Source organism: Hyla sarda, chromosome 5 (genome assembly GCF_029499605.1).
Source record: "Hyla sarda isolate aHylSar1 chromosome 5, aHylSar1.hap1, whole genome shotgun sequence".
Taxonomy (NCBI): Eukaryota; Metazoa; Chordata; class Amphibia; order Anura; family Hylidae; genus Hyla; species Hyla sarda.
The window spans coordinates 195377734-195389927 of NC_079193.1; the positions used below are offsets into that span (position 1 = coordinate 195377734).

The window sequence follows — 12194 nt, forward strand, 5'->3', positions numbered from 1 at the left end:
ATGAGCAGAAATCTCCTCTCTTTCTAGCTGGCTCAGCTTAAAGGGGTACTCCAGTGGAAAGCATTTTTTTTAAATGAACTGGTGCCAGAAAGTTAATTAGATTTGTAATTGTTTCTATTAAAAAATCTTTACGCTTCCTGTACTTTTTAGCAGCTGTATTCTACAGAGGAAATTCTGTTCTTTTTTAATTTCTTTTTTGTCTTGTCCACACTGCTCTCTGCTGACACCTGATGCCCATATCAGGAACTGTCCAGAGCAATAGAAAATCTCCATAGAAAACCTATGCTGCTCTGGACAGTTCCTAACACAGACAGAGGTGTCAGCAGAGAGCACTGTGGACAAGACAAAAAAGAAATTCAAAAAGAACAGAATTTTCTCTGTAGCACACAGCTGCTAAAAAGTACTGGAAGGGTAAATATTTTTTAATAGAAGTAATTTACAAATCTGTTTAACTTTCTGGCACCAGTTGACTTATACAGACCTAAAAAAAAAATATATTTCCCACTGGAGTACCCCTTTAATCTAGCAATTTATATACCCAGAACTTTTATTTCTACATTGTATTGTAGTGCAATAAAGGAAATATCACTATTCCACTTAATTATATGACTTTTATTAAACATTTAGAAATGTTTCTGATGACAAGATTCTCCATTGTATTTAGTATAACCTATGTACTGTTATGCCATGTTCACACCACAGAATTTCCGAGTGGAATCTGGCATACAAAATCTGCCCGGATATTCCATTGCTGCAGAATGTTATTGTTGTCACTGGTAATTTCCACAGGAGGAATATCTGTCACACAAATTCCAAATCTGGCTCCTACAAAAATAATTGATGTGTCCCCTATTTCTGCGGAGTCCGCTTCATAATGAACTGCCGTCTATGAAGACGACTCATCTCTGTGCAGTCCTAGCACTGGCATATTCTATCAGCACCTGATGTTGGCAGAATGTCCAACAAAAGTTTTTTATACAAACAATCTGAAAAAATTCCACCACATGAACATGGCCTTGGAGTGCTAATGCAATTTTGGAACAAAAAACCTGAAGGAATAGAAAGAAAAAAAAAAAGAATATAATATATGTATAATGTATGTCATATACTTTCTCTGCCGATACAATACAATAATGAAATAAGTTGCAAAAACTACATAATAAAAACTGTCAAAATAGCATGTGATAATAACCTAAGCTGGAATCACAAGCATTTTTGGGGCAGTTTTTTAATTGAGATGTTTGACCTAAAACCAGAAGTGGATTCAAAAGGAGGAGAAAATATATATATTTTTTTTAAAGGCTCATTTCAGATTGATTCACTTTTACTTTTGGCTAAAAAAAATATTGTTTATATCTCAAACAATGTTTTTGTGGCAGCGTCTTATTCATTTTTTTATATCATATTCATTCTTCTATCAGCCTGAAGTAGATCCAGCAGAGGAAAAGTAAACGTTTTTCCTTTATATTTTTCATTCTTTTTGAATCCACTTCTGGCCTTAGCAAAAAAAAAGAAGAATAAATAAAATATGTCACAAAATTGCCACAAATAGCTGTGTGTAAAACCTGCTAAAGGAAATGTTTAAACAAGGGTCTAATAGCCATAGAGGCAGACATGCAGAGATTCTTTTAAATAGGTACTACAATGTAAAAAAAAATAATAGTGCTGCTCAGCACAGTTGCATTGCAGGACATTATCCTTGTGGAGTCTTAGTGTTCTCTATGCTCTTTTGTACTACAACATTGCAGCTCTGTATAAACCCAGCCTTAGGACACAAACATTATTGCATTGCCACACAGTAAGATCTGCAAATCTAAAAGTAATAGCTAAACTGTCATGGCCGACTGTGGGGGACAGGGAGAGTGAGACCTAAACTGACCCTAAAACCACTCTCCCTGCCTACTTGCCCATTCATCCTAAACAATGGATCTACAACTGGGTGCCGGTCCCTTCCTGCGCTAAAGTGCAGTGGAGTAAAAACACATATACAAGGTCGGTCACAGGCCAGAAACGGAAAACTACTAGCCAACCAGATATACCAGACAGGATATAAATACGAACAGGGCAGAATATAAACAGGCAAACTTATCAGGAACATAAGAGACTGTTCACAAACAGGTACAAGTACAAAGGACAAAGATCAGATCAACCAAACAGGATATAATTATAGGACACTGTTCACACTGGACACAAGACTAGGAAACAGATGAGTCAGAATAGACTCCATGAACAATCAGGAATTAGCTCAATCCCGCAGAAGACCTTTGGTGGAAGGGAATAAACAATACCCCCAGAGTCCCCTACACAAAGGTGAAAGAGATCTATTGCTAGACAGAAATAAACACAATACCCCAGAACCACCAGAAGACACAGGAATATCTTGATACTAGAACGTAATCTCCCAGAGTTCACCATGGAGCACAGAAATCACTTGTTCTAATTCTCAATTCCCCTGAGTCACCATGGACAGGTAACAGGGTTATCTTGGTACAGAAACACAGAAAATGGATATAAGAGAAAACACAGTGTGAACAGATACATAACAGAAAGGATATACAAATCCTAAAACCGACTAATCAAACACAGATTAAAATCTACTATAAGCATGCTACATAACCATGGCTAAAACCCAGAACATACAAAGTGCATGCTAAAGCAAAAATAGTAGATTTAAAAGTTCAGACAAACAAAGAGTGTTTCATCAAGAGCTCCATAGCAGCATGTCAAGCATGAAAGGACGTAAATCACCAGCTCAGAAGCTACACTAAGCTAGCCTTATCTATACACATCCAAAGAGGTATTGGATGAAAGGGTAAAAGCTTTAACTATTCCCAGGCCGGGAAACATAAAATTGTTCAGACCACCAAAACAAACGGCAGTCTGAATGTAACCCAAGACAGACATTACATAAACTTTATGTAAATACATAGGGGGAGATATATCATCCTTGCTTTGGTAATCAAGTTCTGTAGGTATTTATATATTTTTTTTGCTTTAGTTTTGCTTATGTATGGCACATTTATCAGAACACAAATTGGAATATATATATATATATATATATATATATATATATATATATATATATATATATTACATTACATTTTTTTACCACTTTTTTTTACCATAAATGTACTAACTACTTTATTTTTAAAAAAAATTTTTACTTCTCATTTCAGATCCGTGTATCCTGTGAATTACTTTAGATTTGGAGGACTACAGTGATCAGTGTTTTTTTTTTTTTTCATTTAATGTCAATAAAATGGTTAACAAGGGCTTTTGGGGGAGTGTTTGTTTTGGAATATTATTATTTTTTCAAATGTGTTGTGTTTTGCCACAAAAACAGCTAGCGCTAAACCCCAATTATTACCCTGGTACCCACCGCCACAGGGGTGCCGGGAAGAGCCAGTACCAACAGGTCCGGAGCATCAAAAATGGCGGTAACAGGCTGGCGTTATTTAGGCTGAGGAGGGCCAGTAACAATGGTCCTCGCCCACCCTGGTAACATCAGGCTATTGCTGCTTGGTTGGTGTCTGTGAGAATAAAAATAGGGGGAACCTTATGCTTTTTGTTTGCATAAATAATTAAACATAAAAAAAAACACATAGGGTCCCCCTATTTTTATTTTCAGCCAAATACCAACCAAGCAGTAAAAGCCTGACGTTACCAGGGTGGGCAAGAACCATTGTTACTGGCCCTCTCCACCTAAATAACGCCAACCTGTTACCACCTAGGCCCATGAGCACCATATTTGATGCTCCGGGCCTGTTGGTATCGGCTCTTCCTGGCACCCCTGTGGCAGTGGTTACCTGAGTAATAATTGGGAGTTAGTGCTAGGTGTAATTAGGGCTAACTCTAAGCTCTGGCTTAGTAATGGATTCTGTCTATAAGATAGCATCCACTACTAAGCCTGTCAAGTAAATAAAAAAATAAAAACACAACACGTTTAAAAAAAATTCTTCCAAAAAAACACTTCGTTAACCAAGCCGCGTTAACCATTTTATTCTCATTAAACAGAAAGAAAAAAAACGCTGTTCATCGACGCAGTCCACCGAATCCGAAGTAGTCCACAGGATACACGGATCTGAAATGAGGAAAAAAAAAGAAAGAAAAATAGGTTAATAGATTTATTGTCACCTGCCCGATCATCTCTCGTCCCGCACTACTACAACTCCCAGCATGCCCTTACAGTAAGGACATGCTGGGAGTTGTAGTCATGTGGTGCGAGAGATGTTTGGCCGAGTGACAAGTTTGTCACCTCCCCCGCTGCTTGACTACAACTCCCAGCATGCCCTTACAGTAACAAAAACCCTGGCAAATGGGGTTAAGGGTTAAATTATCGTATGTTTGTTGTTGACATATAAGTAACATGTGTGCCAAGTTTCATGTTAATATCTTTTGCTGTTTGGACATGATGCTGGAACATACACACACACACATACACACACACATTGGGTTTTATATACATATAGATAGTAGCAGAGGTTGAAGGCATACTCTTCGTAGCCTGTAAAGTAATGTGTATCTTATTTTCCAGCTGTTAGGCTTGTATCATCTTTGCCTGTCTCTCTCTTCTTCCATGGTGTTCTAAGCCATTAAATTGTTAGTTACAGTTGTTTTTCAGGCCTTCCAACTGTTTTAATGCTACTTACTGTGTCAAGAAGATTTTTTCGTCTCCCCTGTTCTTTGAAAGGTTGCTGATTGGGTACTGAAGCTGTCTCTTGCTATTATGGATCTTAAAGAAGCATAAGGTGATTGTTATATTTATTTCCAGCTCAATTTTTTTCTTAAATTGTTCAAACTAAAAAATCCAATATCAATAGCATGTCAATGTATAGCGCATACATTCCTTTTCTGGAAAATGATATATTGTCTCAGATTAATCAATCAGATTTATACTATAATCAGGCATCTAGTTTATTGCAATATTTAAAATTTGTCAGAAAATAGGCAAGGCTCCAGAGGTCCGTGTGACCTTCTAACCTGCTAATGTTTTAGGCCTATACCAGAGAAATGTTTTCTGTAACTCAGTGAACAACAAAAATGGGAGTGCAAACACACCATCACAAAAACTTTAGGTAAAGCGGCAGAGAATATTGTGCATCTATTCTGTGAAAAATCTATGACAGGTGTCACTTCAATGTAAAATTGGTTCAGCATAAATCAAGCCTGCATATGATCCTGTAAAGGGGCATAACTGGAATGACCCCCTGGCTAAGTGACCCCGATGTCATTGTACTTTTAATGAAGACAGTACTAAACAATGAAGCTAAACATAAACTGAAGTTAAAGAGAGCCTGTGAGCAGTATAACAAAAATGAAATTATGTTAATTTTATTCAGGTGCCTTGATTCCAACACTGATTTTACTCTGTTAGCACACCCCTATATTTCCTAGATTTTACTGTTCGGTTGACTGTTTACTTTTTGCCTGAAATGTCAGATGGATAGGGACTATGTTTGTTAAAGCTAGTCTCAGAGTCTGAATTTGAGGCTGTGGTGGTGCTATGCCAGTCCAAGGGGTGTAAATTAAAGGGGTACTCCCGTGGAAAACTTTTTTTTTTAAATCAACTGGTGCCAGGAAGTTAAACAGATTTGTAAATCACTTCTATTAAAAAATCTTAATCCTTTCATTACTTTTTAGGGGCTGTATACTGAAGAGAAATCCAAAAAAGAAATGCATTTCCTCTGATGTCATGACCACAGTGCTCTCTGCTGACCTCTGCTGTCCATTTTAGGAACTGTCCAGAGCAGCATATGTTTGCTATGGGGATTTTCTCCTCCTCTGGACAGTTCCTAAAATGGACAGCAGAGGTCAGCAGAGAGCACTGTGGTCATGACATCAGAGGAAATGCATTTCTTTTTTGGATTTCTCTTTAGTATACAGCCCCTAATAAAAGCGATTTACAAATCTGTTTAACTTTCTGGCACCAGTTGATAAAAAAAAAAAAAAATAAGTTTTCCATGGTAGTTCATACTCCTAGCATGTACATCCTTTTTTAAAGGGAACCAATCATCAAATTTTACCCAATATGACGCTTGGCAAAGCGTTATATAGGGTAAAATCTTTATCCTCCCCATTCCCAGGGGATGCTCCTGCCTGCGGGGATGGTGAGTATATAAACTTATAATATGCTCCCCGCCGGTCCCATAAGTAGTCCCCTGGGTAGGGAGCTCCTCTCACTTAGTCCTGTGTCTTCGGTTGGCAGCGACGCCCACCTCCGCTTGACTGACGGGCCGCACCATCTGCTCACTGAACAGACAGAGCAGAGTGATGACGCGGCCCGTCAATCAAGCCAAGGGGGCTTTGCTGGCAGCCAAAGACACGGGACTAGGTGAGAGGAGCTCCCTTAACAGGGGACTCTTAACAGGGGACTTCTTACTACCGTGAAGGGGAGCAGTTTATCAGTTTATATCCTCACCATCCCAGCAGACAGGAGCATCCCCTGGGGATGGTGAGGATAAAGATTCAACTCTATATAATGCATTGCCAAGCATTATATAGGGTAAAGTTTGATGATTGGTTCACTTTAAAATAAATCAATAGTTCAAGTAAATATAAAAAAAACAAAAAAAATAACTTTGCAGTGTGTCTTATCAGTAAAAATGAAAGGAGATGGACACAGTTCACTGAGGGATAAGGTGGTTGCATGTAGTTACAGGATGTTTAAGTGAATATTAGATCTCACTCTAGGGCTTAATTGTTTAGTACTACTCTATCATGCCCTTCATGCTGCTGGTATATAGAATTCAGGAGGGCAAGATTCTCTGTGGTACATGAGAGGCATTAAATACTTTAGGCTTTATTTACTAGCTTAGGGACAATTGAAAATTAGAGATTATACCTGCAGTGCATGAAGATATATAATACCCAGAAACACTGCAACTCTTCATGTATGCCCATTAGAAAAGCTTATTCTAAAAAAAAAAAAAAAAAATTCTAAAATGACAGGCACAGTTAAATTATTTTTCCTGATTATTACATCTTTTAAAAATTAATTGAGTAATTGATTTAAAGCAGAATTATTGGTTACTATCATAAATGTTGAAGTTGCAAAGTGGTGCAATTAACAGACAAAATGACCAATTCATAATAAATTGTTCGCTATTTTTTGGTGTAATTGACAGGAAAAATGAATGAGGTTTGATTAATATAAATTAATAAAAACTACATGAAAAATAAGGACTGATGTGTAGCAATTAATATGAATTATTGGATATTTTGTGTACAAAACAATTTAACTCGCACAAAAACAAAATGATTGATGTGTAATTAGTAGAGATGAGTGAGCCACACAAACCAGGATCCGACAAGAATTTCCTGGTTTGCCTTGCGCAAACCGGACAATGTGTGAAATAATAACAGAAAGGCTAAAGAACACATGGTGTTTTGGCGCCCAGAGCAAGGGAGGAAGTACTACGGAATTGAGATAATGTTAGGGTAGACTAGCATGCCATGTAACTATTACGTGATGACACCAGGTTATACAATGATTTTCTCATTTATTTTTTAATCAATTAATTCCTCATCATCTACAGTTACATGGCACAGTGGAAATGTCCATCCTAGATGGTCTGTTCCATCATCTCTGTCCTTGCCCTCCCCCATCTCCCCAGTGCTAAGAAGGATAGCATTAACCACAAGGAGGTGGGGGAAACAGTGGCCGGCCATAGCACTGCTGGTGGTAGGCATGGTGCGGATACTGTAAGGCATCATGGTGGACATGCCGAGGGGGAACAAGGAACCAATGATCAAACATTAGAGGTTTATACTGAGAGGAGGGTTGTGGATGATAAAGATGCCAGCCGGCCTGTTGATCTGATTAGCTCAGGTGCAGGTGATGGCGAAACTCTTGCTGCATCTTCACACCTGAGAAAAAAGCCTTTCAGAGTAGGGGCAATTGACAAATATGTGAAAGTAACGTTCTCTGTGTGGCTTCTCAGCGCAATGTAGGGACATCACTCATCAGTCCCGGAAGCTGCTGCTGGTCACCGATATAAAGTCGCCATTTGATCAGTGATCAGCAGCAGCAGTTGCGACCCATCAGAAGATTTATTGGTATATAACCCACAGGCAGTGCATAATTTTTTTAGTTTTAAAAAGGCGTGCCATATGCCGATGTAATGAAAAAAAACTGTGTCCCTGTAGTGGATTGTGACCCTCAACATAGGGACATATGTGGGGTCCCGGTACCGGATTGTATCCGTTACCTTGTGGTGAGGTCCCCAAAGTCAGAGTCCCTAGTTACCGGTGGGGTCCTCATCTATAGTTAGCCCCTTGTCACCCCTTAAATAATTCAAATTAGTCAAATTCTAAATGTAAATATGTATGTAATGTATACTTACCTTGTTGTAGCATCGCAGGACCTGCGGGTCACGTGATGCGTTCCAAGACTCTATGGTTTTATGGTTCAAGGACCTTTGGAGGAAGTCAGGTGATCACCCAGCATGCATTGTAACAGTGAGTGACAGCTGACTCGGACCAATGCAAAACGGCCCTGCCCCTGCCCATATAAGGGAACGGCGGCCATTAAGCGCTCTCTTTCCTCGTGGGCTGTTGAGAGAGGAGGATCAGCGCAGTTGTCGTCAGCAGTGACTAGGCCCAAGCCTTGCGGCGACGGCCATCTTACAGAACTGTGAGTTATCTCAATCCCTCTTAAGTCTGCAAGATCACCGGACCTAAGTACTCCCCTAAATCCGGACGGATCTCTGCATCAATGCTAATTCTAACAACCTCTTGGATAAGTTAATGGTCCGCGGCATCTGTCAATCACTGCCGTACTACATAGAGTCTGTATTGCTAAGACTGTTGCTGTTAATTGGATGTACCGCAAGTACCTCAGTAAAGTTTATACAAGTTCAAGTTCATCTCTATTGTGGACCTTCATTCATTTAAGCACACACCTATCGTTTCTGGGAAGGGCGGCAATAGGCCGAAGAACTACCTCAGCGTGTTAACCCCTGTCACCCTGGCGTCACGAGTGACAGGGGTTAAGTTAACCCCTCATATACCGAAGCAACACCCCAACTACACTGCATCCCCCAAGGCCTACCACACATAGTTTTCTGCTTTACAACCCGCTCCCTTTCACTTCATTCCCGCTACCCTCACTCGGGGGGTGGGGACAATGTTTATTCACACATTTCCACAGCCTTTCTCCCACCTGCCCGTGCAGCACACATCCACCATCCGCCCGCTAGCTGTTCCATGACTACAACTCCCAGCATGTCCTCCAGGGCATGAGTCCTGCAGGGAAGCACAGGAACAGCATTCCTTTGCTTTTTCCAGAGGAGGAACGCCATCCCTGTTACACTAGTCCTGCAGGACCGACCTCTTAATTATTCTTACCCTCCGTCTCCTCCCCTAGCCCGGACTGCTAGATGCTGGAGATGTAGGACCTGTGATGATGTTACCTGTTGGGGGCGGAGCTTAGCTGTGGAGGAGAGGAAAGATCACGGCTGAAGGACCTGTGTGATGCTGTGGAGGTGGTGGGGCTGAGCTGGAGGAGAGGTCACATGTCACCCCAGTAAGGTAATTACATGGAAGGTGATTTTTTTACAGCGTGTCACCACAGTAGTAGGGTAACTACATGAGGAGATTTGTTACATTGTGTCATCCCAGTAGTAAGGTGATTACTTGAGGAGGAGGTTTGTTACAGTGTGTCACCCCAGTAGTAAGGAGATTACATGAGGAGGAGGTTTGTTACATTGCTACACCCAAGTAGTGAGATTACAAGAGGATATTTTTTACAGTGTGTTATCATAATGATAGGGACAAAAGGAGTTTTTTTTTTTTACAGTGTATTATCAGAATAATGACATTGGGGGAGATATATAAAGACCTGTGCAGAGGAAAAGTGGAGCAGTTGCCCATAGCAACCAATCAGAGCGCTTTTTTTCCTTTTTCAAAGGCCTTTTAAAAAAAATAAAGAAGCGATCTGATTGGTTGCTATGGGCAACTGGTCAACTTATCCTCTGCACAGCTTTTAATAAATTTCCCCCATTGGACGTAAATATACGTCTTGGTGCCCTGGTACTTAATGCACCAGGATGTACACTTACATCCTGAGCAGCAGACCAACTATGGAGTGAGTGCAGAAGATGTCAGTATCCACACACTTACAGTCAATGACAGATAATGGTGTTGTTGCTGTTCTTCATTATCTCCTTAAGTGCCGCAATCACTGTCCCCCTAAACCGATTGGCTACGCCGGAACATGTATGCTGGGGTCCAATCAGTCTGTTTCCCCGTCAGAGGATCCCTTTTTATAAAAAATGTTAGGGTATATAAAGTGACCAAAAATATGCAATTTTGGACTTTGGTATTTTTTTTACATGTACGGCTTTGACAGTGTGGCCTAATTAACATTATAATTTTTATAGTTCGGACATTTACACATGCGGCAATACCACATATGTTTATTTTTATTTTTGTTTGCATTTTCTTTATGGGAAAAGGGGGGTGATTCAAACTTTTATTTAGGAAGGGGTTAAATCACATTTATTCACTTTTTTTTAAAACTAGTTTTACCCATTTTTTTAGGCCCCATAGGGGACTATTACTTGCAATCCTTTGATTGCATACAATGTTCAATGTTTTGCCATAACATAGCATTGATCGGTGTAATCTGCACTCGATTGTTCCAGCCTGGATTTCAGGCTTGGAGCAATCAAACGACGATCAGACAGCGTGGAGCGAGGTAAGGTGACCTCTCAGTTGTTCAGGATGCTGCAATTTTACCACGGCGGTCCTGAACATCTCCTCTGAGCTAAGCGGCATTGATTTCTCCCGTTTTAGATGCAGTCATCAGCTTTGATCGCGGTGTCTAAAGGGTTAATACCAAAATCAGCCCGATCGGCGATGTCCGGAGTTAGCCGCAGGTCCCAGTTGCTTCTAGCAACTGGGACCCAGCAGATAAGAAGCATGCTCAGCTTCTGAGCACGCTTCATATTACGGAGCCAGCCACGGACGTAAATATATGTCTGTGGTCATCAAGGGGTGAAACACACATAAGCCCCTCCCCTAATAAAGATTTAAATAATTTCCTTTTTCAATTTTTTAAATAAAAAGAAATAAAAAACCCTGCATATTTGGGATTGCTGCATGTGAAAATATCCGAACTATTAAAATACAGTGTTTATGATCCTATATTGTGAACGGTGTGAATGTAAAATATTGCAATAATTAATGCAATAAATAATGTCCACATCACAACCCAGAATAAATTGAACGTAAAAGTGATCAAAAAGTCTTTTATGTGCAAAAGTTATAGGGGTCAGAATACACGTTTTTTTTTATATATATCATACAAAATTTGATATATTATATTATCTTTTTTAAATGCTTGACTTTTTTTTAAACGCAGTACGATAATAGAAAGGCATGTAGGCATGGGTATAATTTTAATCATATTGACCCACAGAATAAAGATGGCGTATTATTTTTACCATAAAGTGCACTCCAAAAAAATGTTGCTAAATTGTTGCTCTTCCCTCACAAATTATATTTTGTTTTGGTTGCGCCATACACTTTATAGTAAATTGAGTGATGTCATTACAAAGTACAATGGGTGGTGCAAAATCAAGCCTCTTATGGGTCTGTGGATGGAAAAATTAGTTATAGCTCTTAGAAAGTGAGGAGGAAAAAATCAAAACGCAAAAAAAGGAAACTTGCTGTATCAAAATGGGATGTGTCCTTAAAGGGGTACTCCAGTGGAAAACTTTAATTTTTTTAAATCATCTGGTTCCAGAAAGTTAAACTGATTTGTAAATAACTTCTATTAAAAAAATCTTAATCCTTCCAGTACTTATTAACTGCTGAATACTACAGAGAAGAGTCTTTTCTTTTTGGAACACAGAGCTCTCTGCTAACATCATGAGCACAATGCTCTCTGCTGACATCTCTGTCCATTTAAAGAACTGTCCAGAGTAGCAGAAAATCCCCATAGCAAACATATGCTGCTCTGGACAGTTCCTAAAATGGACAGAGATGTCAACAGAGAGCACTGCGTTCCAGTATGCAGCAGCTAATAAGTACTGGAAGGATTAAGATTTTGTAATAGAAGTAATTTGCAAATCTGTTTAATTTTCTGGCAACAGTTGATAAAAAAAATAAAAAATAAAAAAAAGTTTTCCGGTTTTCCACCGGAGTACCCCTTTAATTATATGAAGGGTTTGTTACAGTTTGTTATCACAAAG

At 39.4% G+C, this 12194-nt stretch overlaps 1 long non-coding RNA gene across 3 annotated transcripts in view; it reads right to left on the minus strand.

Annotated features, from left to right (window-relative positions):
- Positions 1–641: 641 nt before the first annotated feature.
- LOC130273714 (uncharacterized) overlaps positions 642–12194 on the minus strand; it is a 67962-nt gene continuing 56409 nt past the window's right edge. For 2 of the 3 annotated variants that reach the window (XR_008844097.1, XR_008844099.1), the window contains exons 4-6: positions 6842–6914; positions 4650–4732; positions 642–1049 (exon numbers count right to left, since the gene is read on the minus strand). This is a non-coding gene — a long non-coding RNA (uncharacterized LOC130273714). The remainder of the gene's footprint in view (positions 1050–4649; positions 4733–6841; positions 6915–12194) is intronic. The other variant, XR_008844098.1, reaches the window with a different exon arrangement.